We start from the raw sequence: 17292 nt of genomic DNA, 5'->3' as shown, positions 1-17292 counted from the left end.
CACTGCCGTAGATTAGCATGTAAGTAGATTGTGAATCACTACTAGCCTAACTAATTTACGGCGGTGTAGCCTAAAAAGGCTAGGCTAGGCCGCCCTAAAGTTAGGCCATTGTGTGTGAATCTACCTAATAGTTGGTAAGGTTAAATAATGACACTAGTTCAATGAGTGTGTGTGTCTTGAATCCCCATTGAGATACTTGTACATTGCAATCATAACTCCTCATAAAGTGGTTGTAAACCCTCTCAAATACTCAGTAAAGTGAATAGCCTCTGATGACACACAGAGATTAAATAAATCCTCCTACATAAGGTTTACTTGTTTATCTGCTGTCTGTACAACCCTTCAAAGTGCACAATTGTAAAAAAAAAAAAAAATCTGCATCTGTGAGGGATACAGAGGAGGGGTGGATAGCTGCAGTCACAGCTCTTTTATACTGTGTGAGAGCTGATTGGAGGAAAGGGACACCCCCTTCCCACATAGGCGAAGAAACAAAAGAGCAAGTAGAGCTGTATTTTGAATGGACAAGCTGTGTGCTTATCTCCCTCCCCGTCACAAATGGTATCTTGTGTTGGGAAAACGTTTTAGAAACTTTTTAGAAGTGACTCATGCTGATAACAGAGGACTAAAGCATCAGAGAGAAATAACATTTAGAGTTTTGGAGAAAGACAAGTAAACACTACAGATATATATGTTTTGTTCAGATTTTTTAACCATTTTAAGCATCTCTTTTCAAGGGAGAATGATTGTTGCTTCTAGTTGTTCCTCGTAGCTGAGGTCCTCCAGGCCTCTTATTAGCTTTGCTGCCCTCCTCTGGACTCTCTCCAGTTCCAGCACATCCTTCCTGAGGACTGGTGGCCAGAACTGGATGGCATACTCAAAATATGGCCGCACCAAAGTTTTGTAAAGTGGTAGAATTAAAGTCTTATCTCTTGAGTATATATCCTTTTTAATGCAGGTAATAGTCTGCTAGCTCTGCTTGCTGTAGCTTGGCATTGCATGCTATTGATGAGCATGTGATCCTCTAGGACCTTCAGATCATTTTCCATTCTTGATTCTTCCAGAGGTTCTTTCCCTAGTGAGTAACTTGCATTTATATGTTTATACCCCAAGTGCATTACATTTTTCAATATAAAACCTAATTTGCCATGTGAAACATAAGAAGTTCTGTTTTGGAACTGTTGAGTTTAAGATAACTCTTAGTCATCCAGTTTTCTATCGAAGAGAGACATTTCTCTAAACTGAGATGATGATCCTTTTTGTTGCAGATGCGAAAATACAATTGCGTATCGTCTGCATAAGAGTGATAAAGTAGTTCTTGGCTACTGATAATATCAAAGAGAGGGCGAAGATAGATGTTGAACAGTACCGGTGACAGGGGGGATCCTTGGGGGACTCCACATGGCACCGTGCGTTTTTCCGACGTGAAAGATCCCAGTTTCACTGTTTGTGATCGGTTTTCAAGAAAGGAGGAAAACCATGGTAAATCACCTTCTGCGATTCTGGCTACCTCGGCCAGTCGCATCAGTAACATTTTGTGGTCTACTGTGTCAAAGGCTGCGCTTAGGTCCAGCAGAACCAGGAGACAGGATTCTCCCTCGTCTGCGGCCTCGAGGGCATCGTCCCATATTTTGAGTAAGGCCGTTTCTGTCCCGTGTCCGGGACGGAAACCTGATTGAAATGGATCGAGTAGATTGTGGGTATCCAGATGCTGTTGCAGCTGTTGTACCACTATTTTCTCCATTATCTTGGAGAGAATATTTAGGCCTGTTATGGGGCGGCGGTGAGTTGGGTCCTTGGGATCCAAGTTAGGTTTTTTCAGGATGGGCTGGATTGTGCCCTCTTTCAGCAGGGATGGCACTATGCCTTCCTTAAATGACTGATTTATAAGCTGTGTGATGGGAGGCGCCAGAATGTCGGCGCATTCCTTCAGCAGCTTGGTGGGAATGATGTCATTGGGTGCTGTGCTGTTCCGCAACGCACCAATGATATTTTTGGTGGTACCGATGGAGATGGGTTCCAGAGTGAACTTAGTTGATTGTAGAAGGTTTCTGTTGGTGTTTTGTAGTTGATTGAAGAGGGGGCTGAGGGGGGTATTATTTTGCAGAATACTTACCCGGATTCTTTCGATTTTGTCGATGAAGAAATCCGATAGTTCATTACAGAACTCTTGGGTGTCTGAATTGGGGACTTCAAGACATCCCGGATTCATGGTCTGGGTGACCATCTTCAATAGTTCTCGGGGGCGGTTCATGGCGCTGTTAATCGTCATAGAAAAATGATGTTTCTTTGCTTTGAAGATTTCTTTATGATATTGTGTTGTTATTGCCTTGTAGATGATGAGGTGATCTTCTGAAGGGCTTCTTTTCCAGGCGGCTTCCGCCCTTCTGCGCTCTTGCTTCAGTAGGGACAGCTGGTTGTTGAACCAGCCGGACTTTTTTTTCCGGATGCGGACTTTGCGTTTCGGTGCTACTAAGTCGGCTGATTGTAGCAGAGCTGCATTTATGGCATCCAGTGTATCTGAGGCTGTTAACTGAGGATGAATAGTTTCGATTCGGTTTCCCAAGGTAGATTTGAAGAGTTCCGAATGGAGCTTCTTCTGAGATCTAGCCCAGTGTATTGTCACTGGCTTGGGTGCTTTTATAACTGGTGGAATTTTGGAAATTATGAATCTAATTGCATGGTGGTCTGTCCATGGCAAAGGTTCATTTCCCAAAATGTTTATTTTCAGATTTTGTCTGAAAATTAGGTCGAGTGTGTGACCTGAAGCATGCGTGGGACCGCATATAAGTTGCTGTAGTCCTAATCCTTCCAGGTGATCGATGCAGGCATCCGCAATGGGATCCTGTGCGGAGTTGGCCCACAGATTGAAGTCCCCGAGCAGCAAAAGATGTTTGCTGTTAAGGGTATAAGTGGATATGAACTCCGTTAATGATGGTAGAAGCTGCGATTTTGGCCCAGGTGGCCTATAGCAGAGGAGAATGTGAACAGTCTCCTGGGGGTTAGTTTGAAGTTGAAGAGTAAGGGTTTCCATAAATGGAAGAGGATTTTGAAGGACCGGCTTAGTGATTGCAATATGAAACTTATGGATCACCGCCAGGCCTCCTCCTCTTTGCCCTATTCTGTTTTCCGTTATAATTCGATAATTTTCTGGCACCAATTCTCCAAGAATGGTGTTGCAGTCGTCTGAAAGCCAGCTTTCTGTGATAAAGAGGCAGTCTAGATCGTTTTGTAGTAAGAAATCGTGGATTTCTGATCGGTGTTTTACTGCCGATCTTGTGTTGATCAAAGCACATGATATGTGCTTGAGCTGGGTTAAATGGTTGAAATTTTTGATGGTCGATCGTTGATCGAATCTCAAAAGTTGGTCTATTTTTAAGGCCTTTTTGGTGACGGCTGGTAATACTGTTGCGAATTGTCTCAGACCCCAAATCGTTTCTGCAGAGTATCGCAGTTTAACCATTGTTGCCAGTCACCGGGGGGGGGGGGATTAATTGCAATAGAGGGAAGATTCGCTGAATCCTCTCGCTTGGCCTTGGAAGGAGAGAAGTGCCAGAATAGGCCTGGTGGTCAAGTGGTTAATACCAATGCCCTCTCCTTGTCAAACAACCTTGTAACTAACTTCCCATGATTATCCATTATGGGGCCAATATGCTCTGACCCTGACTTTGTACTATTAATACATTTAAAAGGTAGTAAACCTATAAAAATAAGCATGCCTCTTTCTCTTAAACGCACAATAAACCGTACAACGATACAGCTATGTTATTTTGTCTTTTCCCTGTGGTATAATACCTGGTTGATCCTGCTTGACTGACCACAGTAATCATGGCTGCTGATCCATGACAGCGTTGTCAGTTTACGTTTATTGTCATGCCGTTCTTTGTGCAGCATTTGCATCTCCCTCTTGCCATTTCTGTAGTCTGTGTATTGTAAAGCTGCTCCCTTCCCCTCCCCACCTGCCTTGGCTGGCTGAGTATTACCCTGCAGCTGCTCCCCCTCTTTAAGGTCAGAGTGTACAAATTCCTTTGCTGACGTATAATACAAACGTCAGTGAGGACTATCAACCCCTCCCACTGGACTCCCTGTGTTTGGGAAACCACATGACTGCACACAAACACTTCTTTTAAAAGGCATTTAGTGATCTTATTTCCTAAAAACACACACACGTAAATGTGCACACACTGGCCCAGATTCAAGAAGCACTTGCGCCCGCGCAACCATAGGTTGCGCGGCGCAAGTGCTTACTTGCTCCAGTGTAACGAGTGCTCCTGATTCAGGAACCTTGTTACACCGACTGCAGCCTAAGATATGACAGGCATAAGCCTCTTTATGCCTTCATATCTTTGGCTGCATTCTTGCGTTGGCCGCTAGGGGGCGCGGCCATTGTGATCTGTGTATAGTATGCAAATTGCATACTAACACCGATTCACAAAAGTTGCGCGGGCCCTGCGCACGCAAGGTACGGAGTTTCCGTACGGCAACTTTAGCATAAGGCTGCTCCTACTCATAGTAGGCGCAGCCAATGCTAAAGTATAGCCACCCTTCCCGCTCGTGAAATTTGAATTTCACGTCGTTTACGTAAGTGATTCGTGAATTAGTGAATTCGTGAAAGTTTCCCGATGGAGCATGCGCTGTTCGCTCGGCGCGGGAGCGCGCCTAATTTAAATGATTCCCGCCCCCGGCGGGATCATTTACATTAGGCGCCCTTACGCAGGGCAAATTAGCATAGCGCCCGCGCAATTTACGGAGCTACTGCTCCGTGAATCGCGGGGAAATCGAAATATTTGCGTGGGCGCAGAGCAAAAATCGTTGCCCTTTGCCCACGCAAATATTGCGCGGCTCTACCTGAATCTGGGCCACTGAAATTACTGTGCCCCTAAAAGAGAACAGATACTGGGAGTTCATTGCTGAGACTTACATGACTACTTTATAGGATTCTTTTGAGGATTTTTTTGAGGATTTGTTTTACTCTCCTCCTCTTGTCTATTTTAGCTGCCCTGCTTGCACTCAGGGCCAGACTGGCCTACCAGGATATCTGTTAGGTGGGCTGCATTAGGTGGGCTGCATTAGATGGGCTGCATTAGGTGTGTTGCATTAAGTGGGCTGCATTAGGTGTGTTGCATTAGGTGGGCTGAATTTTAGGTGGGCTGCATTAGGTGTGTTGCATTAAGTGGGCTGCATTTGGTGTGTTGCAGTAAGTGGGCTGCATTAGGTGGGCTGCATTTTAGGTGGGCTGCATTAGGTGGGCTGCATTTTAGGTGGGCTGCATTAGGTGGGCTGCATTAGGTGTGTTGCATTATGTGGTCTGTATTAGGTGTGTTGCATTAGGTGGGCTGCATTTTAGGTGGGCTGCATTAGGTGTGTTGCATTAAGTGGGCTGCATTAGGTGTGTTGCATTAGGTGGGCTGCATTAGGTGGGCTGCATTAGATGTGTTGCATTAGGTGGGCTGCATTAGGTGGGCTGCATTTTAGGTGTGTTGCGTTAGGTGGGCTGCATTAGGTGGGCTGCATTTTAGGTGGGTAGCATTAGGTGGGCTCTAAACAGGTGAGCAGCATTAGGTGGACACTGCAAATGTGGGCTACACTTGTTGGATACTGCACAGATGGGCTACATTTGCTGGTCACTGCACAGGTGGGCTGCATTAGGTTGGCTTTGCACAGGTGGGCTGCATTTGGTTGGCATTGCACAGTTGTGCTGCATTTGCTGGGCACTGCGCAGGTGGGCTGCATTAGGTGGGCACTGCGCAGATGGGCTGCATTTGCTAGGCACTGTGCAGATGGGCTGCATTTGCTGGGCACTGCATATGTGTGGCTGCATTAGGTGGGCATTGCATATGTGTGGCTGCATTAGGTGGGCATTGCATAGATGGTGTGCATTAGGTGGGCACTGCACAGGTAGGTTGCATTAGGTGGGCTGCATTTGGTGGGTACTGCCCTGGTAGGTTGCATTGGGTGGGCACTGCCCTGGTAGGCTGCATTTGGTGGGAACTGATAAGGCTGCATTTGATGGGCACTGGTAGTTTCATTTGATGGGCACTAATAGGTTGCATTTGATGGGCCCTGATGAGGGTGAATTTGATGCATTGATCTCTTGCACCTGAGAGGAGGTCAGCATCAGTGCCGCCAAGCCAGTCTGAGGGGGGGTCACTGATGTAAGGGGGGAGTGAATACAATAATGTAAGGGGGCACTGATATAAAAGTATCCCCCTTATATCAGTAACCCACCCCCCCTTACCTTAGTGTCTTATTTCTGCGGAAAGTGGTCTCTGATCACCAGAGCCCCCCACATTCCCAGAGTGCCTGGGGTCCCCCTTGATGATTGCTCCACTTTACCACTTTTAACTGAAATTTGCTCATATCTCATATCTCTCCATATGTGCTTTCATATCTGTCTTATCTATATATAATACACTTCAAATCTGCTTTAAAATGTATGGTTTTCCCTTTTATATATAAGAAAATGACATAGGGATGTTGATCTGGTATAATAATGCTATGGAGCTGGTATGAATTTTTTTCCAGGGCTGGTTTTTATTCCCAGTCCGGCCCTGCTCGCACTCTTACATTTCGTGCTTGTAGTTCTCTGAAACAGCTGAAAAAGTTGTTAAAACTATCTTAAACTTTCTCCCTCTCAACTTTTGGTTGTGAGTGGATCTTCAGCTTCCTCACGTACAATGCAGGATTAACAAGCAGCACTGCAAGGGTCAATTTTTATTTTTACTGGAGCTCAGCTTCAACATGGAAGACCTCACTAGTGGGGGAATGTTCATTTGTTGTTGAATAAACAGTCTACAGGCAAGAAGGTGATAAAAGAAATTGCTAACCCAATGAACAGTGGTGTCATCAGGTGACCTAATATCTGTGATTCAATTATGTTTTTACCGGCATGGCTAAAATTTGCTTTTTAATGCCTTGATAAAAATGTAAAAAATCTTGTGGTTACAAAAGGGTGCTTCTCTCTGCACTATGCACCAGGCTGGACATCTCACAGACATCAGAGACAATATGCGTCAGGAATTCTCTTTCAAGTATGTTGTTTCTGTCTCTCTCTCTCCCCTCAGACCTCCACACAGTGCCATAAAAAACAGAAACACTGACATTATCTTAGTAGCAGGTTGTGTATCAATTATATCCAGCTGCTTCATTTCAGACTGTGTTATGAAAAACATACTTTAAATGAAAAACCGAGTCACCTTTTTAAACCGGGAGCTTAAAAACACTGGACGTGATGACTGCAATGGGTAAAATATCATTTTAAATTTAGACAGAGAAGAGGAAAGTAGAGAAATGTAGTGGGAACTATGGCCTTAACCTTTCACAAAGCAAAGAAAACCAGAATATCTGTGAAGGGAGTGAAAAGAGTTTCTCAGGAAAAGTGCATGCTTTCAAATGACTTCTGAGAGTTGATAACACTAAAGAATTCAGAAATAGCATACTTTAATGGAAACATTATTTTTTTTCTCTTTTATTGTTTCTATATGAAAAGCAATCCCAAAGCTAACACTTCTGATCATTCACAGAACTTTGAAATTAGGAAATACTTCCACCTTTGAATGTGAAGCTTTGCATGGATATATTGTAGAACTGCAGAGCACATCTTTATCTGACCTGGGACACCAAAAATATGCAATGGAAAAACTGAGGGCTTCTTATGTAATAGTCAAATTCACACTTACATAGTCACATACAGAATGTATAATGATTTCACATAAAGTACATTTTCTTTATTTATTATGGTCAGAAAAAAACGTAAATTTAAAAAAATATTTTAATTTTATAAAAGTATTTCATTAAAGTTTAAATAGCGTGTATCTAAAGTCAAACCTTCACACCCTTCAAGTGAAAATTAGAAAAAAAATATCTGTTTTTGATTCTGTGTTTGGGTTCTCCGTATGCTTCTAACTTGCAGCTCCTTTACTGTAACTTCTATTTACTGAGTAGGAGCAGTGCATGTATATTGAGTTCATATGCAATGCACTACTGCTACTCAAACTATAACCCCCATCAGGGCCGCCATCAGGAATTATGGGGCCCCTTACACAGCTTCAGGCATGGGCCCCCTGGAGCAGAGAACCGGGGGGGGGGGGGGGGTGCTGCCGCCATAAATTGAGAAGCGGGGGGGGGGGCTGCCGTAAATTGAGAAGCGGGGGGGGGCTTTACACAAAAACGAAGAAATAAAGAAAAAATGTATAAAAAAGGGGGGTAGCCATCCGGGGCCCTGGGGACCTCTGGGCCCTTTAATAAAAATAAAAAATATATATAAAAAAATATATATATTTTTTTTAAAAAAGGGGGTTGCCATCTGGGGACCTCTGGGCCCTTTAATAATAATAATAAAAAATATATATATATATATATATATATATATATATATATATATATATATATATATATATATATATATATATATATATATATAAAATGAAAAATAAACATTTATGAAAAAAAATGGGGGTTGCCATCCAGGGCCCTGGGGACCTCAGGGCCCTTTAATAATAATAAAAAAAATATATATATATATATATATATATATATATATATATATATATATATATATATATATATATATATATATATATATAACAAAAATAAAAAAATAAACATTTATTAAAAAAAAGGGGGGGTTTGCCACACATGGGGCCCTGGGGACCTCTGAGCCCTTTAATAATATATATATATATATATATATATATATATATATATATATATATATATATATATATATAAAAATATATATAAAGAAAAAAATATATATATATAAAAAAATCCATATAAAAAAAAATATTTTTTTTTATAAAAAAAGGGGGGTTGCCATCCGGGGCCCTGGGGACCTATGGGCCCTTTAATAATAATAATAATAATAATAATAATAATAATATATGTATATGGGAACCTCCGGACCTCTAAAAAAAAAATGGCTCTTTATTAAAAAATAAAATAAAAATATATATAAAAAATATTTTTTTTTATAAAAAATAAATAAAAAAAGGGGGGTTTCCATCCGGGGCCTCCGGGCCCCTGGGGACCTCCGGACCTCTAAAAAAAAAAAATTTTTTTTTTTTTTTTTTAAAGGGGGTTGCCATCCGGGCCCCTTACAGGTGTAATGCCTGTACCCCCCTGATGGCGGCCCTGACCCCCATGACTCATTGCACTGGTGGTCACATAAAAGCACAATAACCTCCCCCATTGATAAACTTGTGGGAGGAACCAGCACACAATATGACAAGGGCACATGCACAGTAGAAATACATCCATGTAGCCCAAGGGTGTCAAACTCAATTTCATCGTGGGCCACATCAGCATTATGATTGCCCTCAAAAGGGCCGGTTGTATCTGTAATATTAGATGTCCAGCGCATCCCCTCCCCTTACATTAGATGTCAAGAGCCACCCCACCATCAGAAGTTGAGTCCCTCACTCTCTCTTTCTTCACAGTTCACCCCCTTACCTTAAGCTGCTGCTGGGAAGAAGCTGGATGCATTGCTTAAAAGCAGAAAGTAAGGGTCTTGAGGAGGGCGAGGGCCACATGAAATGGCCTGGAGGGCCTGATTCGGCCCGCGGGCCTTGTGTTTGACACCTATGATGTAGCCCATAACAAGAGAGTGCCAAGAAGGGTGGCTACCTTTCCACATACAGTGGGGTCATGTAGGGTGAATGTAGCCTCCTGTAGGAAGTTGTAAAAGAGAGAAATACAAATATATTTTTCAAGATGTGCCATCCACAGATGTCACTTAAAGGGACACATATGAATCCAAATCAATGTAAGGGACATGTAAATGTTCTGTTATTTGACATTAACGTCTATTTAAATTCCATCAGAATTCTACTGCGATCTGTGTCCCCACTAGGTAGAACCCTTTGTTTGTCCTGGTGATGAATGATGATTGTCACTAAGGCAGAAAGTAATAGGAAATCAAAATATTCACAGCTGTCACAGGAATATGGAGCGAGGGCAATGCTTACTCCGGAGGACACCTGTTTCAATGAAAACTCTACCTTAGAGATTTCATCTTAATTTTTTTTGTGTCTATGGGATTTGAATTAAAGGTAAACCTCTGCAGTTGCTCTCAGAAAGCAAAGAAAAACCTGAAAGGGTTCATAACCATTCCATATTGTATCCAAAACTGGAAGAAATGGCTTCAGAAATACTTTAACCACTTCAGCCCCGGAAGGTTTTACCCCCTTCCTGACCAGAGCACTTTTTACAATTTGGCACTGCACTGTATTAACTGGTAATTGTGCTGTCATGCAATGCTGTACCCAAACCATTTTGGAAAGTCGGCACCCCAAGGAATTTGCTGAGAGGCTTGTTGAGCACATTGAATTGTCATTTAGTTGTCACTAAATTATATATTGCTCAAACATGCCATGTGCATATGTGAAATTACACCCCAAAATACATTCTGCTGCTTCTCTTGAGTACGTGGATATCACATGTGTGAGACTTTTTGGGAGCCTAGCCGCTCACAAACTACATACATTTTTAAAAGCCTTTACAGGTTACCACTTTAGATTTACAGAGGAGGTTTACTGCTAAAATTACTGCCCTCGATCTGACATTTGTGATGATACCTCACACGCATGGTGCAATTGCTGTTTATACATGACACAAGACCGATGCTTGTGTTCGCTTTTGCGCGCAAGCAAGGGGAGACAGGGGTGCTTTTTTTTTATTAATATTTATTTTGCCTTTTTATTTAGTTTTTACATTGTTCCTTTCATTTGTAATTGTTATCACAGGGAATGTAAATATCCCCTATGATAGCAATGGGTAATATCAGGTACTCTTTTTTTTTTTAATTGTGGTCTATTAGACTCTTGATCTCTCCTCTGCCCTCAACGCATCTGACCACACCAAGATCGGTGTGATAAGATGCTTTCCCAATTACCAATTTTCCAATTTTTTTAACTGTGGTGGTGTAATCACCTCCTACAGTGCTGGAGTTGTTGATGTACGGATCGTTAGAGCAAACGCTCTATAAATCCGTGCAACAGCTGAATGGCATACCTGAAAAGCAAACAATGGTAACAATAAAACATTAACTCAATAAAACAACAATCTGTGCCAAAAAAGAGTAAAAAAAATATCCCGAAGCATGGGGTGCTTGCCACAGACACAACATTCTTTGGGGTGATCGATTGGTAGGGGTACCAGGGAAGGCATACGGAAAATGCCACCCATGCAGCCAGCTCACTGCATTTGGATTAGGAAGTTGGGCCACAGCACCGTCTGGATAACAGGGCTGTGATGATGATCTCTTCCTGGAATTTAAGGAACGATCCAGTTCATCCTGACACTTTGTATAGCACATAAGTGTTCAAAAGAGCCAATTGGAATAAGTATACAGACACGTTTTTGTACCAGCGTCTGGTTTTACAGGCAATTAAGTATGGCACCAACAACTGGTCGTTGAGGTCAACCCCTTTCATATTAAGGTTGTATTCATGGACACAGAGGTGTTTCTCAACAACACCAGTCGCCATAGGAATTTGGACTGTCTTGTCTGCATGAAGGGAGGAAATTATTACTTCTCAAGTAGGCTCTCTCCCCCAGCCTAAGACAGGAATATACAAGTCGCTGGGCTAAGTCCCGGCAATTAGATCGCAGGGTGTCGCATGCGCCAATACCACGATCAAACAAGTGACTAAAAAGTGGCACGCTGGTGTATAAATTGTCCATGTACAAGTAGTACCCCTTTCCGAATAAGGGTGACACTAAGTCCCACACAATCTTACCAGCGCTCCTTATGTAATCTGGGCAGTTCTCTTGCTCCACGTGACTATCTCTTCCCTCGTAAACCATAAATCTATATGTTCAGCCTGGTGCCCTGTCACAAAGCTTATACATCTTGACCCCATATCTGGCACGCTTGCTGGGAAGATACTGTTTGAATGACAAGCGGCCAGAAAACATAATCAGGCACTCATCAATACAGACATCTTGATCAGGAGTAAACAAGGCTGCAAACTGTTGGTTGAAGTGGTTTAAGAGGGGCCACATTTTGTAGAGCCAATCATATTTAGGGTCACCCCATGGTCTATGGACACACACAGCCTTGTTCGAAAGTGAGCCAACATAACCACTTGCTATGGGGACAAACAGTGCAGAAGAGGGCCGGCTGAGGATCCCAGAAAAGGAGGTAAGGCTGCTCTGTGCAAAACCAGTGGTTGTAAACCTCTTTTTTTATTTTAGATAAAAAAGGGATCCTGTACAATCACTTTAAATGAAACCAGAACAGGTCATGATACTTTACAAAGTAGTTGCAGTCATCACAGGCTTTCAGTTGTGGGTTCCAGATTATCTGCAGGTTACATAGAAATGTAATGTAATTTAAAAAATCCTATTTCCTTTAGTGACAGGCAAAATTAGAAAAACAATATACAAAGCTCTTAGAATAGGAAAAGCCCTAAATGTTTGCCTACCAATAGTGCAGCTATATTCTAATATTATAAAAATAGTGCTGTCCTATAACTCAGTAAGTAATCGCTTCCTAAAAAAAAAGCCAAATGCTGCTTATAGAAGCTCCTTACTAAACTGCAAACTAATCTCTTGTAAGGAACTCGCATTTTCACATGGATAAACTCAATTTAATAGAAATATGAGACAAGCCTGCTTTGTGTTTCTGGAGATGCTCAACATTTACTCCTTTTGTGCCAGTGGAGCCAAATTCACAGTACCAGTGCAAGAGAGTAAGACATTTGTACAGAAAAGGTTAATATTTCATAATCACATTTTCACAGATGAAAAGAGCAAACAGATGTTCCCTCGTCACAATACATCATATTGACCAGATGTTCAGAAATGTTCCAGGGAAAGCACCCAAGACAGGATAGATTGCAAAGACAGAAAGCACATTTCACTGCAAAATAAAACTCCATAAAAACAATAATGTATGTAAAAATGGATATATAGAGATATACTGGTTGGATTAAAACAGCAACAATCCAATCATTTATCATCATAATATATATATATATATATATATATATATATATATATATATATATATATATATATATATATATATATATATATATATATATATATATATATATATATATATAGGAGTATGAGCCACCCCTTAAAATCAATCCTACATTGAACTGGTGGGAATTGTACCAATACAAAAAAAGCCAATTACTTATTTAGCAGTAAAAGCAATATATATATATATATATATATATATATATATATATATATATATATATAATTTATTTTAATTTCCTGACTGTTACAAAGAAAGATTTTATTATATTACAGTGAAGCATACATTTTTACAAAATTGTCATTAGCATCATTGTTCACGATTATTATGTATTGTTATATAGGCCAATATATACAAGTGGAATTAAATGGAAAACGTGCTATACTTGTGTTTCTATGAATCTCGGTCTTCTAGCAATGAAGTATGTCATCCAATCCTGTCCAAGAATATACATTTTGCTCAGTCATAAGGTTCTCATATTTATGTGGATTTTTATGAAAGCCAACTTTTTTAAATGTTATCTATGTGGTCCTAGTATGTTTAGTGGTCCCTAAATCCATAATCCTCAATCTGTACAACTCGCAGAAATTATACAACTTACACTCACATAACATAAACATGTGATTTAGTTTCTCTTGGAATCAATAGTGTTTCCATTAACACCCAGTAAACTTCTAATGAGCCAACCCACAAAAACACAGAAGCCCAATGCTCTGTCCTTCTTTATCTCACTTATTGGTTTTGAATTGCTAAAGGCAAATAGGATTTTCATTTTTTTAAGGGAAGTAAATCAACCCCATTGTCCTTATTGGACCAGTTGTATGCCAAATGCAATCTTTGTTTACGCCATACCCACTGGTCCCATTGCTGGAAAATCAAGTTTTCTTTCTTTGACAGCTTTTTACTGGTAAAGTAAATAAGTTCTCTAGGATAAGGGATTTCTTTGCAATGGTGTTTGCATTTTCTTATATATAAATTGTGAACAAGCAAGATTTGCATAAATGTAAGCAGTAGATATAATTACTATGTCACTTCCTGAGCATTTATACCAAAAACCTGAATGAAAATTGGACAAACATTGTCATTTTGCACAAGACTGATAAGATATGGCACTAATTGCCATTAAAGGGGTGGTTCACCCTAAAAACTACTTTTTTTTTATTACACTGGCCCCCCACATTACAATACGATTAAGGCTATTATTTTTTTTTGATGCTGTACATACCTTTGTACAGCATATTCACCCGTTGCTTCGGGGTTGCGAGTCCCGGCGGGAGTGGGCGTTCCTAACATGTCTGTGATTGACATTTTGACCAAAAACGAGCTCCCCCCCATCGCGTAAGCCGCGTCACGGTTGGCGAAAGGAGCCGAACGGCGAGTCGGCGCTATACTGCGCATGCGCATCGCCGTTCGGCTCCTTTCGCCAATCGTGACGCGGCTTACGCAACGGGGGGAGCTCATTTTTGGTCAAAATGTCAATCACAGACATGTTAGGAACGCCCACTCCCGCGGGACTCGCAACCCCGAAGCAACGGGTGAATATGCTGTACAAAGGTATGTACAGCATCAAAAAAAAAATTGCCTTAATCGTATTGTAATGTGGGGGGCCAGTGTAATAAAAAAAAGTAGTTTTTAGGGTGAACCACCCCTTTAAAAAAATTAAAAAAGCTAAATAAAAGATGAGGAAAATTACAAGGTTGTTTTTCATTGGCACATAGCCCCAACCAAAATAGCTATGTTCATGTTGATAGCATCCACCATGTTTCAGAGGTTACAGACCATGTTTGGTTGAAAGGACTGTGTTCGATATCTGGTGAACCTGTCCCAAATCTAAAATACTCTTGATCAGTTTGTACTGTCTAATTTTTGCCAGTCACTCACATCATACTAAAAATCCCCAGTGAAGGGTTTCTTCAAAGACCTATTTTGAAGTCAACCAAAGAGCATCAAATATGAATCTGCTTGTATTGGCTACTTAAACACTACAGTCCCGAGCCTCTTTCTGAGATTTGGTGTTTACAAGTTAAAAACATTTTTTTTGCTAGAAAATTACATAGAACCCCGAAACATTATATATATATTTTTCTAACACCCTAGAAAATAAAATGTCTGTCGTTGCAATACTTTCTGTCACACCGTATTTGCGCAGCGGTCTTACAAGTGCACTTTATTTAGAAAAAGTACACTTTTTTTAATTTAAAAACAGTAAAGTTAGCCACATTTTTTTTCATATTGTGAAAGACAATGTTACGCCGAGTAAATTGATACCCAACATGTCACGCTTCAAAATTGTCATGGAATTCTCATGGAATGGCGACAAACTTTTACCCTTTAAAATCTCCATAGGCGACATTTAAAAAATTCTACAGGTTGCATGTTTTGCGTTACAGACTAGGTCTATGGCTAGATTTATTGCTCTCGCTCTACCAATCACGGCGATACATGTGTGGTTTGAACATCATTTTTAGACGCAGGTGCTACTCTAAGCTCGGCGGGACGGGGCGTGTTTAAATGTTTTTTTCTTATTTATTTTACCTTTTGTTTTAGTTTTTTTCACTGTTCTTTAAAAAAAATTGTGTCACTTTTGTAATAGAAAAAGGCATGACATGTCCTCGTAAATATGAGATCTGGGATCAAAAGGACCTCAGATCTCATATTTACACTAAAATGCAATACATAAATAAAGTAAAAAAAAAATTAAAAAATTTTGTCATTTGAAAAAAAAATGTCCCTTTAAGAGCTATGGGCGGAAGTGACATTTTGACATCACTTCCACCCTGCAATGACTTGGGGATGGGTAGGGGCCATCTTCCTCTCACTCGTCTCCATGTCAGGCTAGGAAGAGGATCCGACTGAGTCCGCGAGGGGGGCCCTTTCCCGCAGCCGATAAAAGTGATCTTTTGCGCGAATCCGCCACAGAGACCACTTTTATCTCAAAGAGAAGTGTCAGCTCTTGAAGAGGATACTGGGGTTATGGTAGCTAGCTGCTACCATAACAACGGTATTCCTCTTCAAAGAGAAGACATATATAGTCGTACGGTCGGAAGGAAGCTGTTAAATTGCAGTAGCCAGAAACTCTCCATAATTTAAGCATGTGAAATCCAAAATGACACTGGTATATACCAGTATATTTCTGGTATAAAACAGTTTAACAAAGTGTGGCCTGCTTGGATCAAGTATCAAATACTGCTGCATAGGGTATTGACAAGAGAGGACCTTCTATAATCTATCCTCTTCTTACTTTCACATTTCTTTATATTCCTCTTGCTTTATTGTGCTACTATTTCTTCCTTTTTTATTATTCTTTCTATATGCCTAGTTACATTTTTCCTCCTAATTGCAAGGTCCTTTGATTTACAAAGATACTCTGTTGAAGTATACCATTTGTGTCAGGTGCCAGTGTAACAAAAGGCACAATTTCAAGGAAAACCAGAGTGAGCACATATAATACAATAATACATATCCTTTAGTCACATAGTCATAATTATATAACTCCAGGATGAACTGTGTCACTTACTGTATATTGAATTCAATTTTCATATTTCTGTTTCATTGCTGTTAATCTAAAATGTGAACAAATATGATTGAATACTAAAAACAATATAGCACATTGGTCTGTCAGTGTTTTATTTTAACCATGCCTGCAATACAGTACATATTTCAAATGACTTACATCATTCTCAACTTTCGATGGCCCCGTCCACCTCTGGACTTCTTTCTTCAGCATGATCAGCAGGCAGCAACATAAGAATACAATTAGTTAGATTACGGTGATCACATTTACATGAACATCTAAAAACTGTAAAAATATTTCTTTAAAGCGGGAGTTCACCCATTTATGAAATTTTTGCCCTTTTCCCCTTAGATTCCTGCTTGTTTGGTCTAGGGGAATCGGCTATTTGTTTTAAAATATGAGCAGTACTTACCCGTTTTCGAGATGCATCTTCTCCGTCGCTTCCGGGTATGGGTCTTCGGGAGCGGGCGTTCCTTCTTGATTAACAGTCTTCCGAGAGGCTTCCGACGGTCGCATCCATCGCGTCACTCGTAGCCGAAAGAAGCCGAACGTCGGTGCGGCTCTATACTGTGCCTGCGCACCAACGTTCGGCTTCTTTCGGAAAATCGTGACGCGATGGAGGCGACCGTCGGAAGCCTCTCGGAAGACTGTCAATCAAGAAGGAACGCCCATTCCTGCAGCCCATACCCGGAAGCGACGGAGAGGATGCATCTCGTAAACGGTAAGTACTGCTCATATTTTAAAACAAATAGCCGATTCCCCTAGACCAAACGAGCAGGAATCTAAGACCCCA

The sequence above is a fragment of the Rana temporaria genome, chromosome 1 (assembly GCF_905171775.1).
Source record: "Rana temporaria chromosome 1, aRanTem1.1, whole genome shotgun sequence".
NCBI lineage: Eukaryota > Metazoa > Chordata > Amphibia > Anura > Ranidae > Rana > Rana temporaria.
This window is presented reverse-complemented; position numbering follows the sequence as displayed.